Here is a 21,569-nt window from a genome sequence, read left to right as displayed (position 1 = left end):
AAGATCACTGTTATTATTTTTAATGTATTGCACATTTATAAGGTGTTTGCAGAGCCATATAGTTGTTGTACCCAGATACCCTATGTATAATTTAAATTAAAAAGGAAAATATTTTGACACAAATTGTAGCTCTGCCTAGGTCCTACTGCTGTGAATGACCACGAGAATAACAGATTAGCCAGACCCAGCTAATTTCCAAGACGATTCCTAGAACTCTGATTTATGGGCAACCTGAACAAAGGTAAATATTTTACATTGTGCTCTGAGCCAAATCCTGGTCTCACTGATGTCATCAGTAAAACTCCCACTGATCTCACTTGGACCAGAATGTGACTATGCTCAGGCTCTGACAGAAGTCAGCTGCAGCTGAATTCCAACATTGAAGGCCTGCTGCTGAAAATGCCTCGCTCTGCCTATCATGCTGGGGACAAGTGGCTAGTGTGTTCCTTCTGAATGCAAACACTATGACTAAACATGAGCGGGGAGCCTGGAACCAAACTGGGATTTTCTAATTGATAACCAGTTCCTTGAATTTCTCTTGGAGGTGAATTGGCAAAAAGTGAGGAGCACAGTTGTAACGTGCTCTTGTTGATCCTTCCTACTGAAATAATGGTTAGATGCATACTACACTAGCTGAAGCTTTGGCGTGTGGCCCAGGGATTTCCCTACACCCCCCCGGGGGGGGGTGTACACCCCCCCTGAATTTTCCCAACACCCCCCCCAAGTTTTGTGAGCTAGTTACATACCAATTTAGTGACTGTTTGGAAATCTGAATGTAAACTGAAACATTAATACACACTTTAAAAGCTTATACAGTGTATGATAAAATATGTCAAGTATCAGAGGGGTAGCCGTGTTAGTCTGGATCTGTAAAAGCAGCAAAGAATCCTGTGGCACCTTATAGACTAACAGACGTTTTGCAGCATGAGCTTTCGTGGGTGAATACCCACTTCTTCGGATCCAAGTAGTGGAAATTTCCAGGGGCAGGTATATATATGCAAGCAAGAAGCAAGCTAGAGATAACGAGGTTAGTTCAATCAGGGAGAATGAGGCTGTGAATGGCTTGCCAACTACAGAACCAGTTTCTCCTCCCTTGGTTTTCACACCTCTACTGCTAGAACAGGGCCTCATCCTCCCTGATTGAACTAACCTCGTTATCTCTAGCTTGCTTCTTGCTTGCTTATATATACCTGCCCCTGGAAATTTCCACTACTTGCATCCGAAGAAGTGGGTATTCACCCACGGAAGCTCATGCTGTAAAACGTCTGTTAGTCTATAAGGTGCCACAGGATTCTTTGCTGATAAAATATGTGTATCTGAAAAAGTATAATATATTTGAAAAGTATGAACATAGACTAGCTTCCTTGCTTCCTTATACAGCTGTTTTTTATGATGTCAGTGCATTCATTTAGTTGATGTTGACCAACCTAATAATTTCAAATGATGATTTGTAAGCAAAGTCTAAATGAGTTCTCCCTGACAGCTAGTGATGAGCTGGGGGCTAAGGCTTCAGGGCCAGATTATATTTACATTCACACCTAATCTACCTAGGTATCCAGCAAACAGAGCTGTGTTGTCCAAGTGATAGATTTTGACTGGGGTTGGGTTACAAATCACTTGAATGTGGGGGAAGGGGGGATGAAATGTTGTTCTTATTGTATGAGTAAAGGGCAGTAGAACTGTACATAGTCTGTGATAATTTGAAGGCATCAAGAGAGAGGGTGGGGACCTGCCCCTCTCCACTGTTTAAAGACAGAGCTGATTAGGCTCCATAGATAGTCTTTTGTTCTGTTAAGTGACCACTGCAGCTGAAATCAATGACAATCAGGTCTATGGGTATGGCTACACTTGCAAATTTGCAGCGCTGCAGCAGGGTGTGAAAAACCACCCTCTCCAGCGCTGCAAATTGCGGCGCTACAAAGCGCCAGTGTGGTCAAAGCCCCAGCGCTGGGAGCGCGGCTCCCAGCGCTGTACGTTATTCCCCACAGGGAGGTGGAGTACGGACAGCGCTGGGAGAGCTCTCTCCCAGCGCTGGCACTTTGACTACACTTAGCGCTTCAAAGCACTGCCGCGGGAGCGCTGCTGCGGCAGCGCTTTGAAGTGCTAATGTAGCCATAGCCTAAGTGCTTAGTCCTGTTGTGGGGACAGTGTTCCTGTGGGTACAGTGTTTTTGTGTAAGAGACATCCCAGACTGCACTAGCAGCGAGGTTCCCGCACTGAGAGCTCAGCTGAAATCACTGAGAGCTGGTGGAACCTCAAGAGACCAACTTGCAGAGGTCACAGTGATAGGTGACAGTAGAAGGTGACTGTGCAGGGCCATTGGCCAGTGGTGGAGTGAACCATGGGACAACAAACAGCCGTGGCCAGAGCGAACTGTGCCTTTTTGTCCCCCACCTGGAAGGTGAACTCACATGAAAGCACCTCTGAACTCTGAGTTTCCACTGACTAAGGACAACACCGGTGAGCGGAGTGCAGTGGAGGAAAAGCGAGGGGCATGTTAAATAAACATTTGTTTGTTGGACTATAATTTAGTCACTTTGCTCCAGAATGCTAGATTTGTGACTGGGAATGGAAACTTATATAAATATGTTTCCCAGTAGGCCAAGATTTTTAAAATGCAGTATTTGCCATGGTTGTTATCTCACATTGCTGCTATCTTGGGAGGTCATTATGTTGGGGAGTTTCTGTACTAAACATTTTTATTATAATTAATTTTTACATAAGAATGGTCATACTGGGTCAGACCCATGCTCCATATAGCCCAGTACCCTGTCTTACAACAGTGGTCAAGGCCAGGTGCTTCAGAGGGAATGAGTAGAACAGGGAATCATCAAGTGATCCATCCCCTGTTGCCCATTCCCAGCTTCTGGCAAACAGGCTAGGGACACTCAGAGCATGGCGTTGCATCCCTCTCGTCCTGGCTAATAGCCACAGATGGACCTGTTATCCAGGAATTTATCTAGTTCTTTTTAAAATCCTGTTATAGGTCTTCACAGCATCCCCTGGCAAAGAGTTCCCTGGGTTGACTTTATATTGTGTGAAGAAATACTTCCTTTTGTTTTTTTAAAATCTGCTGCCTATTAATTTCATTGGGTGACTGCTAGTTCTTGTGTTATGTGAAGGATTAAATAAAATTTCCTTATTCACTTTCTTCGCACCAGTCAAGATTTTGTAGACCTCAATCATATCCCCATTAGTCATCTCTTTTCTAAGCTGAAAATTCCCAGTCACTTTAATCTCTCCTCCTGTTTCATACCCCTCATCATTTTAGTTGCCCATCTCTGTACCTTTTCCAATTCCAATATATATATTTTTAGGATGGGTGACCAGATCTGCACACACTATACAACGTGTGCATGTACCATGGATTTATATAGAGGCAATATGATATTTTCTGTCTTATTATCTATCCCTTTCTTAATGACTCCCAACATGGTTTGCTTTTGTGACTGTTGCTGCACATGGAGTGGATGTTTTCAGAGATCTATCCACAATGACTCCAAGATCTCTTCCTTGAGTGTTAACAGCTAATTCAGATGCCATCATTTTGTATGTATAGTTGAGATTGCTTTCCAATGTGCATTACTTTGCATTTATCAACATTGAATTTAATTTGCCATTTTGTTGCCCAGTCACCCAGTTTTGTGAGATCCCTTTGTAGCTCTTCGCAGTCTGCCTGGGACTTAACTATCTTGAATAGTTTTGTATCATCTGCAAATTTTGCCACCTCACTGTTTACCCATTTTTCCAGATGAATATGTTGAATAGGACTGGTCCCAGTACTGACCCCTCAGGGATACCACTATTTATCTCTCTCTGTTCTGAAAACTGATAATTTATTCCTACCCTTTGTTTCCCATCTTTTAACCAGTTACTGATCCATGAGAGGATCTTCCCTCTTACCCCATGATGGCTTACTTTTCAAAAGTCAATTTAAATTAAATACTTTTTTTTAAAATGTATATTTTTTTTAGAAATCTAGACCTGTTATGTGTTTTGGTGTAACTTGCATTATTCTTATGTTATATTTGCATAATCCTAACAAAACATTTACTTTATTCATATCTCTTTTACATATCTCATTGGTCATGACACCCCCCCTGTAAATTCAAACACCCCCCCTAATTTCAATTCCTGGGGAAACCACTGGTGTGGCCTTTAAGTGTGAACTAAGGAAAAACATCCTGCAGCAGTCTAGCTTTGAGGTGACAAAGACACAAATAACCATGGCAAAGTTCATTGACCTGCAGCGTAATCTTGAACAAGTTGCATCATTTTTGTTTCCCCTCCCACTCTTTGTCTCTCTTGTCTGTTTATAAAGCTCTTCAGGGCAGGGATTTCCTCCGACTAAGAATATGTACAGTGCGGCCTACAACTGGGCCCCAAAATTGAATGGATCCTCTTGGAGCTAGTATAATACAAATAATCAATAATAATATTCTAAATGGTTCATCTGGAGTACAGCAGCTGCCATGTCTTTGGAGATCTGCAAACAATTAGGCCAAATTGAGCACTGATGCAAGTGGGCAGAAGGCCCATTTATTTGAGTTGTGTTTATTCTAGGGCCAAATTTGGTCCAATAATTTGTTCTCATTTTCATAAGAAAAATCAAATAGTTACAGCTTCTAAAGTTGCTGAATTTCATGGAGAAACTTTTTTATCTGAATTTTATATGTACTTCAAGTGTGACACTAGAAAATTACTTTAATAATGTAAATAACAGTAACAACAGCACTATAAGAGATTTATAGCCTCCCCTATTAGAACCTTCAGACTAGGGTTAAATTTCATATTTATGGGAACTTTTGAAATTTCATGATCATTTTCTATAGTTTATATGATGTTTGCACAATGGTTTCTGAAATAGAGATTAACATAAGAATGTAAGAATGGCCATACTGGCTCAGATCAAAGGTCCATCCAATCCAGCCCAGTATACTGTCTGTCGACAGTGGCCAATGCCAGGTACCCAAGAGGGAGTGAACCTAACAGGTAATGATCAAGTGATCTCTCTCCTGCCATCCATCTCCACCCTCTGACAAACAGAGGATAGGGACACCATTCCTTACCCATCCTGGCTAATAGCCATTAATGGACTTGACCTCCATGAATTTATCTAGTTCTCTTTTAAACCCTGTTATAGTCCTAGCCTTCACAACCTCCTCAGGCAAGGAGTTCCACAGGTTGACTGTGCGCTGTGTGAAGAAGAACTTCCTTTTATTTGTTTTAAACCTGCTGCCCATTAATTTCATTTGGTGGCCCCTAGTTCTTATATTATGGGAACAAGTAAATAACTTTTCCTTATTCACTTTCTCTGCATCACTCATGATTTTATATACCTCTATCATATCCCCCCTTAGTCTCCTCTTTTCCGTGCTGAAAATCCTAACCTCTTTAATCTCTCCTCATATGGGACCCGTTCCAAACCCCTAATCATTTTAGTTGCCCTTCTCTGAACCTTTTCTAATCCCAGTATATCTTTTTTGAGATGAGGAGACATCTGTACGCAGTATTCAAATCATTTTGGTCCATAAACATATTAATGAAACCACTCAGAACCAAGAACAATTGGAAGAATTTCTCTCTCAACTGGGCATGATTCCCTTGGATATGGTCAGTGCTCTGGAAGCACATACCATGATGTTATTGTTTGTCAGCCAGACCCATGAGCTTGTTTTGATCAAAATCTTAGGTTCTTTGTTGATTTTAGAATTTTTCAGTACTGATGATTTTGTGAGCAGCATTTGGAGTGGAGCACTTGGAACGAATTTGCTTAGATATGTCAATGGGCCAATGACTTTCCAAAAGGCCCTCGGGTTTTAAAATCTTTATGCCGGTGAAACATCTTTGATGTGAACATGGAAACAAGGAGAGACAGACATCACGATAAAGTTAATTGTGGAAGCTTCAACTTTGTTCAAAATTATTACCTAGCAAGGGTAATCACCCCAAACTACTTGCCAGGGTTGTTCCAGTGTGAACCTCAACTAGCACAAATGACCTGGGGGGACTATTAACCTGAAGGTGGTTGTGAAGGCCATTCTCTCTCTATGCCTTCAGGCCTGTCCAGGGACCCTGACTGGAAACCAGAGTATTCACTTATTCCTCTCCTTCATGCTGGAGGTAGGAGAGATAAGATGAGTGGAGCCACAAGTGGTGAGAGACATAGAGGTAACCCCTCCTCATCATGCATTACCCTGCTCAGGACCAATACCCAAGCAGCCTGCTGAGTAACAAACTTTGGTCTCTTTCAGTCCCTCCAACTGCACTGGAACCCACAAAAATTGCAGCAGTTATAATTTAATCTCCAAAAACCAGACCTCTGGGATGCTGGGTGGATGGTAAAAAACCCCACAAAGCAGTTGACCAATTTTGCTGTATGGAAGGAATCCCTTCCAGAAACCAAAACTAGTTTTCAACCTAGTCCCTGGCACTGCCAGAGATCTAGTCATTAGATTGGAGTGGAAAAGGTAAGACTGAAACACAATGGCTACCCTGCCTAGGCAGAAAACTATATCAATCCCCCTCACATTCACAATGGGAGCCAAATCACCCAGCCTCAGCATCACCCAATAGCAGCAATTGTAATGGAATGCTAAATTTTATTATACTGTTCAGCCACGAGACAGCACTGTGTGTACAATACCTTCTTTCATAGAATATCAGGGTTGGAAGGGACCTCAAGAGGTCATGTAGTCCAACCCCCTGCTCAAAGCAGGACCAATCCCCAGACAGATTTTTGCCCCAAATGGCCCCCTCAAGGATTGAACTCATAACCCTAGGTTTAGCAGGCCCAAACCACTGAGCTAACATCAGCCATACCTGGCAGAGCATTACAGGATCTTATGATAAAGGCATATGATGTGTATATAAGCAAGCCCTGCAGTCTGTTCATATCTGGTACAGAAGCACATGACAGCAGTGGTGGGTGGGAGACTCTCCCAGAGCCCAGGCTTAGAGGCAGCACGTGACCCTTCCTCATGCAGCAGAGCATGGGGAAGGAAGGGAGGTAAGGAAAAAAAGGAGAGGGGACATGTGGAATGCTGCCTTAGCTGAGTCCCCCCTGAGGGTGTCTCCACTTCTCCTGGTTCCACGAAGGCAGCCCTACAGCTAGCAGGGTGGGCATTCTGTATTCTGGGGAGCAAAATGGGTATAGGTGTTTTATTAACACAACTATAGATGTTGACCCTTCTCCTTTACATTCTGTCTTCAGATTATGAGCTCTTGTGGGCAGGAATCATACCTTCTCCCCCAATTTCTTTACACTGCCATCAGTGAGAATATTCTCTTTTCTATATTTAATTGTGACCCAATTATAATGTACTTTGTGGAAAAAGGCAAATTGGGAAAAGAATTAAAAGTGGTAAATTCTTCATGTCCTGACTTCAATGGAGTTGCACTAGGGATCAGTTTGGGCCTGTATATTTGAACATTGCTACTGCAAAGTGTACCTCAAACACGTGTCTGATGGACAATTGGAAAGACAGGCAGAAATGCCAGGGTGTTTTCTAATACCATAACAAGAAGCTCTTTGTACAGTGTGCCATGCACACAGAGTAAAATCCTGGCTCCACTGCAGTCAATGGGAGCTTTTCAATTGATGGCAGGGGGACTGGATTTCACCCATACTATTCACGTCTCAAAAATATAATTCATATTCAGCACTTAAATGATAAAAAGGAGCAGACACTAAAATGAGAAACCATATTTGAAAGACAGAAAGTTAATGAAAACTTCAAGGGCTGTTGATTTGAAACAAAAATGTAAAAGCATCCAAAGCAATATGGTGTTGTTACTTAACTATCTGGAACATTTCTTTGTTTCCCAAATGCATACCGGTACTAAATAATACTGAAGAAGACCGTGAAGGTTTTTTCCCATGGTGAATTGGGAACACCAGTTTCAGTTAGATTGAGTCCAAAGTTAGAATGGTTAGAAATAAACAGTCATTTTAGAAGTTTCTCTTTCAAAAATATATGAAATGTAACAAAGTCCTAACCTTCACCCTCACTGACAGCAGCTCTCTGTGGGAGGTATATTTGTAACCATCTAAAAATAACTCTACTGTTTTCTGTTGAATAGTTTTTGACCATGTGCAAATGCCAGATGCGCGACTTTGTGCACTGCAGAAAGGTCTGGATCATTTTTGTTGCACAGGGGCTTTTAGACATTGATATCATGCACAGAATATGACTCAATATTTCAATGTTTGATAGAAAAATGACCAGTGAAAAAGGAAGAGGCGACAAGGGGATGATGTGGAAGGTCTGCAAAATCATGTTTTATTCTTTATTTTAAAGAAGATTTATAAATGGGGATGGCTGAAAAGAGAGGTGTAGTTTGAATACCCAACTGGAAAACCAGGCATTTCTGAATTCTAATTCTAGCTCTGACACAGAGTTTCCTTGTGGCCTAGGCCAAGTTACTTAATCTCTCTGCTTCACTTTTAAAATGGGGATAATACTTATTTTACAGGATATGGAAGGATTAATTAGTTAATGGTTTAAAAGTGCTTTGAAGGTGAAGTGCTAAGTATTACTTTAAAAAAACTTGGATGTTTATTTCAGGTCAAGTAAGCCCTCAAAATCCTGATACTTTATCTAAATTTACCTCAGTCTTATTAAATCCTTCCTCCTACCCTGGCCCGTCTCCTTCCCAGTACAATTTCATCTGCTTTCTCTCACTTCCATTTTCTTCTCTTTCTTCCAAACTGGATATGGACACTGATCCCTGCTTTCTGGTCTGGGGCCATTTATTCTTTATTCAACCCCTATATATACTTTTATTCCCTGTCTCTCTCTTTCTCCTTCAACAGGCACCCTCTTCATCTCTGGTGATATTTCCATTGCCAAATCTTAGCAGGTTTGGTACTTTATACTTCACTCAGGGTGGATGTGATTTCAGGTTTTCTTCAGATCAGAGGTGGCCCAAATCTTTGTGCAGCCCTGATTCCGGGGAAGCTTTGATAATCCCACAGACAGCAATTGCCCTAGCAAAAACTGCCAGATTGCTTCAATTTCACAGGCACTCAGAAGGGACAGAGGATCTTAGAAGACAGACTTAAAATTGTGTGTGAGTGTGAGTGTGTGTAATAATTACTCCAATCAACATGAACTTTAAAAAAGTCAACTTTGATTTGAGGATAGGACTGAGGCTTGTTCTTGTACTGGTTTAGGAAAATAAGTTCACCTAACTGGACTTGTCAGGAAGGTTCTAGTGATCTGATGGTGTAGTTGCTCCATGAATTTGACTTTGACGGAATTCAGTGGGAGTTTCATAGACTAGAAACTAGATGACATCTTGAGGTCCCTTCCAGCCCTACATATGTGTGATTTCTATGTGCAGTGCCTGCAATACCTTATGAAGACAAATAGGTCAAGTGGCACTAAAGACTGAAAATTACAACATCCTGGTATACATGAATGAGAATGGAAAATGTTATGTATTAATCAGGCTTTCGTACAAGGTATCCTGTACTTCCCTGGAAATATCCTTTCTCAGGTGCAAAGAGTGCAGAAATATATGAACGTTATCAAAATCTACATTCAGGTCATGTCCTTACTACTTCCAAATCAATCGGAGTATCCCTGCTTAGTACTATCCCACCCAGACCTTTTTAACACTGTATAGTACTCCTCCAACTCAAAATGCCTTGAGCCTAAGAGTAGACGTGTAATGGAGAAGGAGATTAATTTTATTATAAACTACAAGGTAAGCACCAATGAATTACAGTAGTTTAAATATACTCAGATAGGGCCCTATTCAAATCAAACTTCCTTTTAACGTCAGTGGGAAGAAGATTTGAGCCACAGTTTCCCTTCTTGGCTAAAGAAAACAAACATTTTGGTTCATTTTTTTAAAATCAGTTTTTCATTTGCTCTTATTGATGTCTTCTTCCTATATAGAAAAATGATGATTCCTGTTTTAACATAGGGCCACATCTCAGTGGAATTCTGTTAAAAAAGGTATCAGCCAGAAATCCTTTCTAAAACATGGGCACAAAAGTTATTCAAGTCTGCTAAAACTTCTAGAGAACAAATTAACAAGTGGAAATGATTAAGACAGAAATGACCTGGTTCTCTAATTGAAGAAGTCATCCAGCATGATGTCATTCAGCGTTAGTATTTAATTGCTTTCAGGAGGGCTCACAGTGTGACACTCTTTCTCCACCCCTCTCCTCACCCCCACCCTCCCAAATTCTCCAAGTATTTAAAATGTATCACATTATAGAAGAATGTAGCTGTTTGCACACAGTTGGTCTGTTTTAGGTTCATTTAATTAAATTAGCTAAAATAAAAAACACAGTTGTTTATAGCCTCAGCTTTGGCTTTTTTATTTCATACACTGAAGTCTGACTCTGGCTGGGTTGGTGAGTGGTCACGTAGCCTACTTAAAGAACATTCATACCACATGACGGCACCTAGTGTCTAAGCTTGATATGGCCAATCAACTGTTTGAATGGCTATGGGCAAGGTGTATGTGGTGAAGTTGTTCTTTTATAATCCTATAAACACTGACTGGTAGGGCACTGTGTCCTTGTTACTTAAATACATGTACCAGGACCTGCGACTTTACTCCCTAGAGCATGAGTTCACTGTTCCTTCTGTTTTTCATGCACTGTTAGTAGTGTTTTGGATGCTCACAAAGGCAAGCCAGTATGTTTTCCTGGGGCTTCTTTAGATGCCTTCTCTTTCTCCTGTAGGACTCACCCTCAGGTGTGCTTATAACACATGATCTTCAGGTGGATGGTATGGCCGAAATAAGGAGTTCACAAGCTAATGAGATGGATACATAAACAAATTGTGCAGCTTCCATAATGAGAGCACAACTTATGTAACAGGGGAACTTAACACTCACCAAACATGGAATTTTCCAATTAGAGGCCACACTCAGGTGCATTTTTGGTTTCTGGATGGTTGGTTGGTTTCTTTTTAAAGAAAAATGGAAGGAAGAAGATATGCTTGTATAAGGTAAATGAAAAATTGTACCAAAAATGTAAGAGGAATTGTTCATCTATGTTGAGATATTATGTACATAAACATTCCGGCTCTCATTCAGCCATTTCCCTATTTGCTTCTTACTTGAGACCCAGGTATTCCATATTCAGCACTCGCTGAGTGTCATCTCTTGCATTTCTGTTGACTGGCATCAGTTCTACAAATCTTGTCTGTAGGAGCCTTGCCATACTTCATTTCCAGGCAAAATGCAGCACATAAAAAAGCCTCAGTGCCGACACATTTGTAATGTTTATAGCAAAAGCATCTATAGTTAATGTTTCAAGAACATTCCCATGCTAAGACTTCTTTTTTTCTTTGAGAAATACTTGTTTTGGCTTGAATTTTTTTAGTGTGAATGTGATACCTTATCCCCCTTTGTTGAGAATGTTTGAAAAAAAGTCAGTTAAATCCTTTTAGTTTAAATATTGATTTCTTCCCTCTGTTCTATAGTGCAGAGGGCTAGGCATAGTCTCTGAGGATTTATTTTTATACAAAGCTGTTTCCAATGGTCTAAAAGTTCACCATACTTAAAGTCTTAAATGGCATAATGGTGCAAATACTGATTTAATTAAGCGCTGCTTGCAGTAGTGAGCCTTATTGATATTTCATGTTTGGCATATGATGGAGACATTCTGTACTCTTTAACAGCAGGACTAAAAAAGATCAGCGCTACATTGGCTGTCCTGTTTCCTATCGCCATGAAAATGGACACTACAGGAACTGACTGAGGATGTGGTGTATCACTATTATGGGGAAGTTTTGTAGCATAATATACTATATATAATGAGAGACTAGAAGAGCTGGGTAAGAATGAGAAAAAGAGAATAGAATAAAAACAGCAGAAAGCATTTGGTTTTTCTTTTATATAGTAAAATGCCATTTTATGCTTTTTGCCACACCCTCGTTAAAAACTGGTTCAACAGTGTGGGAAAGATATATAACTGACAACATGAATTTAGTAGCAGAAGCTGGACATTACAGCCTAAGAAAGGAAGGCTGAAATCAGTGAATTAAGTAACAGTAAACCACTGTTCTCTCTCTTTTTTAAATTTATGAACACAGCAACAGTGCTTTTAGTGTAGTTACTTCAAGAAAAAAACATCTGACAGTCATTAAATTTCTACACAAGTACAGTATATTAACATATTCAGCCTTGATGGAAAAACTCCAGTGTGAGTGGGCATGTCCCAAGTCTTGGAGCCTATGCATAGACAAAGGCATTTTTCCCCCACAGGAGAGAAGCCATATACAGAGACTTCAAGGGACATTAAAACAACTATTTTTTCTGTCAACATTAGCCACTGGGAAACCAGAAATGTTGTGGGGGGAAAAGATGACATCTCTTATAAATACATGGACTAGATAGAGAGGATGTACTGTACACTCATCAAATTGATGATGAATCATGAGACAATAAGTACTTATGCCTGGAGTACAGCATTTAATTTTCTGCCAGTTCAAATGCATGCTCTTGAAGGGATGCCTTCCAACTTTCAGGCCACTAGTTCTTGCAGCTGTTCTTTCAACTTTTCCAGCGATGCGTGACCGTGCCCAAAGGATTGTGCCAACTTGTTGGCAAATGAGCCCATTAAAATTTATGGCAAGAATGAGGCATGAGGGTGTCTTGTATGACTGCATGCATTGCATGAGCCTAAAACCATATCTAGTTACTACATTTCCAAGATTGTGAAGGAAAAACTTGTAGTCCTTTAGGACAGACCAAGGAGACCATAGATCAACTAAATTCCACATACTTGTATATAATCAGTCATCCTAATTTACAACACATTTCCCCACCCCCCAAAAAATGATTAGTCTGCATGTGTAATCTTATGCATAAATGTATATAATAGCAAGGGCTTGCACAGTGATTTTATTTACAAGCATTATTATTTACACTATAAGAGTACTAAGGATTGATATCCACAACAGAACTAATGTCTTCCTCAAACTTATCCATCTTAGCCATTCATTCAGTTCAACATAACAGCCTACCCCTACCAATCCTTTCTGTATCCTGAATTCTCCACCCCTCGCTTCATGACAAACTTATTGCATGCCCTGAAGGTCCATACATCTGGGCTCTATCAGGCCAAGAATGGAGATGAAGTAGGGCCTTAATATCTATGGGCCTGTTGCTGGGACTCCTATGTGCTACCACAATACAAAAAAATAACAATAATATGAATCTAGGAACCCTTTACTTTTGACAGCCCTAAGAATGTAATCACCTGCTACAAAAAAGTGACAGTTTATGGGAACCCACTGAGGGTTAGACCCTAGATCCTAGTGATTGCAGATCCTACAACACTTGCATCCAAGTTCATGGTACACGGAGAAGACTACTAGACATCAGAGGGGGCTGTATCACAGCAGTCAGAGTGACATTCTGCAGTGGTGTTAGTTGAACACCTGCAGCGGGGAGGGAGGTTTGAATGCAGGAGACAGACCTGTCATGGGAATTGGCCCCAGATTATGGAACTCACTCCCACACAAGAGATATATGACAACAGACTTCACCACATTCAGAACTAAAGGTAAAACTCAATTCTTCAACTTGTTTTTCTTTCAGTAAGTTAATGGTACACCCACTTACACTCAAATATATAAACCAACAACAGTAAAGAACCCAGGATCCAACCAATCCTTCCTCCTGCTGGTTCACAAGGTTCCAAATGCAAACAGATGGACATCATACCAAAAGGACTAAAGGTAAAAAATCCATTACAATCTACATATCACACAGACTATGCTGAGAGACTGTGCCACACACTCTCAAAGAAACTGTGTGTGCCACAAGTACTCCTGTTCTTTTGCGGATACAGACTAACACGGCTGCTACTCTGAAAAAAGGAGGAGTGAGAGAGAGATCTTTATTTCTGTTTTTAAATAAACATCTGCCAGTAGATAGATATGTGGACTATTACAGCACACTTGTACTTGGGGAGAAAACTATTGTCAGAAGCTGAACTCAGTGGCCAGGGTTGTTGGCAAGAACAGGCTGATGTAAGCACACCACACAGTACTCCGCACACAGTATACTGGTGCACATTGCACTTACCATCCATTGAATATTAGATCAATTTTTTTCTGGTCTTTACTCTCAGTATCTTAATGGTTAGGCCTGAGCCATCTTTAAGCCAACTGCTCCCTTGTGACCAAGATCTCTTAAGATTCATTTTTGCTAATGAAACTAACAGGAGCTGAAGGTAGACTTAGTGGTAGCGAGCCCACCGCCATGAAACTCCCTCTGTTTCACAAAAGCTGAGGATGACTAAAAAGTTGATTGCTTTTAGGGGAAAAGTGTAAGGCCCATCTCCTTGCCACAGTCTTCCCACGGTATTAATGATAACTTAAAACAAAAATCATACTCAACTCTCACCTCCTCTGCCTGTATTCCCAAATGCTGTTGAGAAAAGCTGAAAGATTGGAGGCATTGCAGAAGGTTCTGCAAAGGGGAAGAGGAAAAAAAGAGTTCAGGTCTACAAATAGGACACCCATGTGGATTAATGTGATTGTGTTAGGTGCTCAGATACGTGACACGTGTGGCATAAATATTTAGCTAGTACTTTTGGCAGAAAATCCTTAGGATATTTATTTGGTATGTGTTCCCAGCATGTGACTGGTAGGAGCTCCCAGAAATTTAGAATTATAGGGATAGCTACTCCCTAAACGAACAGGTGGTAGTGTCAGGACTCCCGCCCAACCTCCACAGGAGTTAGGGTGACCAGATAGCAAATGTGAAAAATCGTGACGGGGGTAATAGGAGCCTATATAAGAAAAAGACCCAAAAATCAGGACTGTCCCTATAAAATCGGGACATCTGGTCACCCTAATAGGAGTACTCATGTGAATAACATTACTCACATGTGTAAATGTTTGTAGGAGCCAATGCATAAGTAGTACAATGAAATACTGAATTTATTTTATAGCCAAGGATTCCAAATTTTTTGAGGAGTAGTGGTTATTCCTTGGGTTATAACTGGTGACAAAAGAGGAGTTTCCACTGACCGCAGTGCTCTTGGTTACAAAATAAATTTAAAAGATGCTAACGTTTCCAGTTCCTCAGGACTTATATTAAATCTATGAACTTGTTCTGTAACCTCGTGTTCTAAAAGTTTAAGGGTGAGGAAAAATGACTTTTTTTATGCTGTCTGAGGCAGCAGATACCTCATGCAGCCTTAAATTACTTTTTCTGTTTTATAATTGTCTCCTGCTTAGCTTAATATTTCTATTCTCTCAGATTCCTTCAGGAATCATCTGAAATGAACAGTCTGTGCTCCACCCTATCACAAAGTCTTGATGTACTTTGTGATTTCTCTTGGTGGCTTACTGCCCAACCCAAGAGTATTCATCCCTGTATCATAGAAAGACTGCATTTTGCGACAGCATAATTAGATCATTCCTACCTTAAGAGAAGGTAGCAGAGTTTTCAGATTGATTGTGTCAGCACTGAATGACTTGCATTCTGACTGTACTATTTGAAGCAGAAGTGTTGGTCAGAGCCAGGTGATGCTTAGAAGCATATGGTCAGCTAGCAGAGCAGACCTCAAACTGAGGTACTGCCGGTGTGGGAACTTCAGGCTATAATGTGTGCACCGGATTCACTTCCCTTGTGGCTGCTTAAGGACAATGGGCAAGTATTTGGTCTGTTTATTGGTGAGGCTTGTCAGTATGGAGGCCAGAATAACATCAACATTAAATGTTGATGGAAATGATCTGACCAGCACTACTGCAACAGAGATTGAGCCACTCTCATACCCCCCAGAAAGCAATGCAAAGACTTAGTTATTGTTTATAGTTTCATTTATTATATAGAATAATGATTAGTTTAAAAAAGAACAGATTATTCTAGGACAAGGCTGCACCTTAATTATCAGATAAAACGATATGGAGCAGGAGTCAAATAACTGGCAGAGTCAAATCCTGGTCCCAGTGAAATAAATGAGCATTTTACGGGCAGATTCCTAGAAAGTGCAAAATTCTGAAAGCCTGTTGAAACTCTGACATTGCACCACAGGATTTGCTACTTAGCTGCCTACTTCCATGCAAAATACCCACTGGTTCAATACGATTCACAGGAGAGTATACTAATCCTCTGTGGACAACAGCAGAGATGTGCTTGATCATTAAAGTAGGTCTGATTTCATGTCAGAAGTGGGATGTCTCCTAATTGTGCCTACCAGCCAAGCATTATGTACAGGTGTTGAGGATGTGTGTTGTGAGCTTAGTTAAGACCCAGCCCACTTGTATCATTATCCTGCCAATGTTTTGTTAAGGACAATCTGCAAGCCCAGAAGATGTAGTATGGGGATTACAAACTGGAGCAGCTACAGAACAAATGGACTATCACAATGCAGGTGGGAGAACATTGCCAGCATATTAACAAGAAAGGATAAGTTTTTGCAGGATTATTGAGGCAGAAAAACATCGTGTCACTTGAGATGAGGTTTATGTCTTAATAAACACACACTGGACACTCAGAAAATACAGACCTAAAGTAAACAAACCACCATAGTGTTTCTAGATCAAGACAACATAGGAATTATAGCATGTTAATTCACCTGAGATAGACAGTGTTAGATTGTATGCTCATGCAGGACAAAGCAAGTAGAGGGAAGAGGGTGCAAAAAATCTTCCAATCTGCCTGCACAGAGTGCAGTTATAAACTTGGTCTTGTATTAGCTAACTGCAAAGACCCAGGTATCTCTGGCACTGTTAGAAATCCCCTTGGGATCGGGCAGGACCACAGCTTCACCTGCTCTTCTGCACAGGCTGGCAATACTGGGTTGGCATGGGAGTAATTCATGCTATACCATGTACACTCAGGACTCCTGGAGACATTGTGATTGCCTAAGGCATAATGCCTGCTGCACTACCTCCCAACGATAGCTGTGTCTTAGGGTGGAGGGTAGTGACATGAAAAGGGTAAATACCAGGGAGCGTGAAGAGCTATTTAAACTAAAGGACAATGTTGGCACAAGAACAAATGGGTGTAAACTAGTCATGAACAAATTCAGGCTGAACACTAAAAGAAGGTTTCTAACCATCAGGGGTGAGGTTCTGGAACAGAACTTCCCAATAGGAATTGTGGGAGCAAACAACTTAATTTTGAGACAGAGCTGGACAAATGTATGAGTGCAATTGCATGATGGGATTGCTTGTGATGGTAGAGGGCAGAGCTCTTATGTCTTTTATGTTCCTAAAGCTCATGTTTCAGGGTTTTAGCTGGCCATCAGCAGGGGTCAGGAAGGGATATTCCCCCATTGTATTCTGTGAGTTTTTTATCACCTTCCTCTGAAGCATCAGTAATGGCCACAGCTGGAGATGGAGTATTGGCCAGTACTCTGAGGTGGCACTGAGCATTCTCATTGTCAGGTGGTTGGCTGGCGGGTTCTTGCTCATGTGCTCAGGGTCTAGCTGATTGCCATATGTGGGGTTGAGAAGGAATTTTCTCCCAGGTTAGATTGGCGGTGACCTTGTGGGGTTTTTGCCTTCCTCTGCAGCATGTGGGTACAGGTTTTTTGCCAGGATTATCTGGGCATATCTCTTAATAATTTTCCTGCCATTGTATGGGGCTCGAGCACTGGTGCACCTGAATTTCTCTTAGCCTCTGCCTGTGACACAAAGAATAGTCTCCCAGGGTCTTATTTACTTTAGTCTCATTTAAGTTGTGGAGTTTAGTGTGTGGGTGCTGGGTGGTATTGGTGGCTTGTGATGCAGAGGAGGTCATACTAGATGATCTAGTGATCCCTTATGCCTCAAACTCTGACTATCAGTTTAGCCCAAAGCAAACCTCAGAACAGTATCTCCATGACTTTGGTGGGAGATTTGCCTGACTAAGGCGTTTGCTAGGAGTGCTGAATGGTGTCCATTTGTGGTTTCCGTTATGTTCTTTATATGTACATAGTAAGGAAAAAATTCTGTGTTTTTGGTATACTGTTGAAGTTTCTGTCTGAGAATATTATTACAAGACATTTTCTTTTTGAGGATTTGGATAGGTATGAGTAATATTTTGCAAGCTTATAAAATCCAACAAAAACAAAGTAAAAAAAAAACCAACAAAAGAAAACCCAACACCTAACCAGATCCCTGAAGAAGCCAAATCTATTTATAAAAATGAAAAAAAAAACCACCCCAATTTTGGGGAATTTTCCTCTGGGTCTCTGGATGCAGGACTGTGACCCTTAAAAAACATAATCTTCTGCTTGTGGTGGCTCTTCCTGCCAATCTCATGGGCCAACAGCCGTTATGGGCTTTCACTGACAGTAAATATTACTTTCCCATACTGTAAAGTCTTGTTCACTGCTTGGCTTTTAAGTGGGTTTAGCTGCTGTTCACCAATAAACAAGAATGTCAGTCTTGAGAAATCAGACCATGTCAGTGGGCATTGTGTGACATTGACCTGGAAAGGAAAATTTCCCTTTTATTAAGGAGTCCTCTGTCAGGAGCCAGAGCATAAAATGTAGATTGGGCAGGGGGAGGGCAGATTAAGTGGTCTGTGTTTGTGGGTGATGTCAGATTTGTGGGCAGAAAGAGACCAGATAATTGCAATAATCTCTGAATCATCTCACTTATATAGTAGAGGGTCAGACAAATTTCCAGTAGGTTATGGCACAAATACATCATATGCTTTTGAATTATATACTGCATGCAGCTTAAGGGTGTACCAGAAATGTATTCCTCTAAATTTTTATATTCCTTGGTCTGCTTCAATATTTCTAGCTAACTATATTCTGTAACTAACTACTGTAGTCTTGTAGTTTAAAATTATTTATTTTTTATGGACCAGACACCCACGTGATGTCTCTTATATCCAGACTGATACTTGTTTCTATCAATATTCATAATATTAATATTCATAATAAAAATAAATTAAACCCAGGCTGATGCTGCCTCCATGGCTCTCAGCACCTTAATGTATTTCTTTGTGACAAACTGAAACCATTGATACAAGGAGAGATCCATGGCTCAGTGCAGCCAATGGGAGTCTTTCCATTCACTTCAGTGGCCTTCGGAGCAGGAAAATAATGCACTTAAAATAATTTTTAAAAATGAGTGTGAAAATAATTAGCCCTGAATATAGACTCTATTGACTTCTATAAATGGGTGTTATAAATAGTACTGTTCAAAAGCTTCAGCACAAAACAATCAGCTCACCTGGCTTAAAGTTTGAGCCTGGTAGTTAAATTAGTCCAGGTTTGCCTAAACGTGCTCCAACTCCCACTTCCATCCTAAAACTTGTGTTGAATTATAAAATAGATTTTCTGAATAGGCATATACATTTTTTGAGAATGAGTCTTTTGAGTTTTTCTTTGGTTTCATAACAACATTTTTGTGACATTTGGCCACATCCTAGATCTTCTGGATTTGTAGCAGGACATGGCACAGATGCAACCTTTCTGGAGATGATGCACAACCTTCTTCTGGCCTTGGTCTGGGCAAAACCTCCGTGCTGAAATTGCTAGATTTCTCTTTGGCCTTTCACACCATTGATCATATGGTGTTGATAGTACATAGGTGATATTATGGGATTGAATGGGGCAGCCATCTGCTAGGTTCATTCATTCCTGCCACATAGATCTTAGACAGAAATGGAGGGTCATTTGCTCTTTATCACTGAAACCTCTATTTTGTGGAGTCTCACAAGGCTTAATACTCTTCTCTTATTATGTACATGAGACTGCATCAGGAGATTGTGAGACATCATAGGCTCTGGTGCCACCAATTTGCCAATGACACCCAGCTGTGCATCCCTTCTTCCACTGGTAGAGTTCTCAGTGGCAAGGGTCCAGCTATAGATCGTCTTGCTAGAACCCAAACTTGACTGTATATAGGTCTACCTTTTCAAAAAACGTAGACCTTTTGGCCCAGAGCAGCAATCTGCAGCCAGTGGGAGCCACGATCGGCTGGACCTGCGGACAGGGCAGGTAAACACACCACCCCAGCCTGCCAGGGGCTTTCCCTACATAAGTGGTGACCCCTGTTTGAGAAACCCTGATCTAGCCAAAGTATTTCCCATTAAATGAAGAAAATTACATTTTCTCTTTGCTGATGTCTATCTTTGAAGCCCATTTTCCTAAAAAACTCCACGAGAAGATTCAAAGAAGTGTCTTCTTTAGGCTTATCAGCTATGAAATTCTGGGTTTCTTTTTTGTTTTTGTTAAGTCTAATTCATCCCTTTTAAATCTCTCAAACAAGAGCCATTCCTTTTAAACACATGGTGGTAAGTTTCCTACAGCAAACCAATAATTGGTTTGGTTTGTCTTTGTTTAGGCAGATAATGTTGTAGTAGACCCCTTTTTGGGGAATCACTGCTAATATAAACAATAGGTTTATCACAGAAATACATACAAATTGCAGCTTTCCATTTAACTGCATCAAAAATTTTTTGTGGCCAATGCCATATGTTCAGACATGCAAAATTATCAGTAAGAAACTGAAAATCATAATTTCAGGGCCCTGATTTCTATTACTTTAATATCACACACATTCTTAGTTCATTGGCAGCTCTTCTACAGTATATGTTTCTGTGGGTGCTCTCCCTATTTTATGTTCTTTTTCTGATGTTTAACGTTGACATAAGGAGATGTGGGCAGGATATCATACCTGAGTAATTAGTAAGCAATTTTCAAATAGGGTCATCTGTTAACATGATCTACAGTATGACAGGTTGTTCATTATCGTGCTCACATGAAGATGATATACATGCATGGGAGAGGCCTGATTCTCCACTACCTTGTACTTTGTCATTTGCACGTATACAATGTGAATCACATCCACTCTGCCCAGGTTTGCAAGGCAATAGAAAGTAATGCCCAACTGAGTCTTAACTCTGAGTTTCATTACATGGTAGTCTTTCCACTGACTTCAGTTAGAGTTAGATAGGGCTCATGAAGAGTATTCAGATAGCATAAGAAAAACCTTCAGTGGTTAAACATTTCTTGTAATGGCCAATACAATCAAGGTTTGAACTCCAAGTATGTTTAATAACTACCTCTTCTGTACCTTGGGCGACTGGTCACTGCTGGACTTTGCAGAACAGTGTACGTGCCGACAAAAAGAAGCTAACATCTATCATTTCCTTATAAATCAAACAACACTTAAGCAACTAAGCATGAATTCAGACATTACAACATATACTGCAGAAATATTTTTTTTTTTTTGCTATAAACTATTTGGGCAACAATCGTGTAAGGTGAATGATAAATGCAGTGCAGTTTCTTTTAATTCTCAAAGCTGTATTAACATAAAATAAAAATCCTAATCATCATTATAGTGTCTGTTTTTGTATAGCCAAGGGTTACTGCAAAGAATAAGGACCCTGGCTTGAAGATGTAGATAGATAATGGAGAACGTGAAAGGCCTTGATTTAATGTCTTTATAATCCTGTCACCTTTGGCCATTCTAAACGGCCAGATTTATATTCTTTCTTCCACTAAACATACACAGAAATTGCATTCTTCTATGACTAAGACTTTATAATAGCATGATATAATTCCCCATGGCAAAGTTATCATAATAAAACTACAGTCTCACAGAATTAATGACAAGCAGCTCAATGCTCCAGGG

This window comes from Mauremys reevesii, linkage group 6, assembly GCF_016161935.1.
Source record: "Mauremys reevesii isolate NIE-2019 linkage group 6, ASM1616193v1, whole genome shotgun sequence".
In the NCBI taxonomy this organism is placed as follows: Eukaryota; Metazoa; Chordata; order Testudines; family Geoemydidae; genus Mauremys; species Mauremys reevesii.
This window is presented reverse-complemented; position numbering follows the sequence as displayed.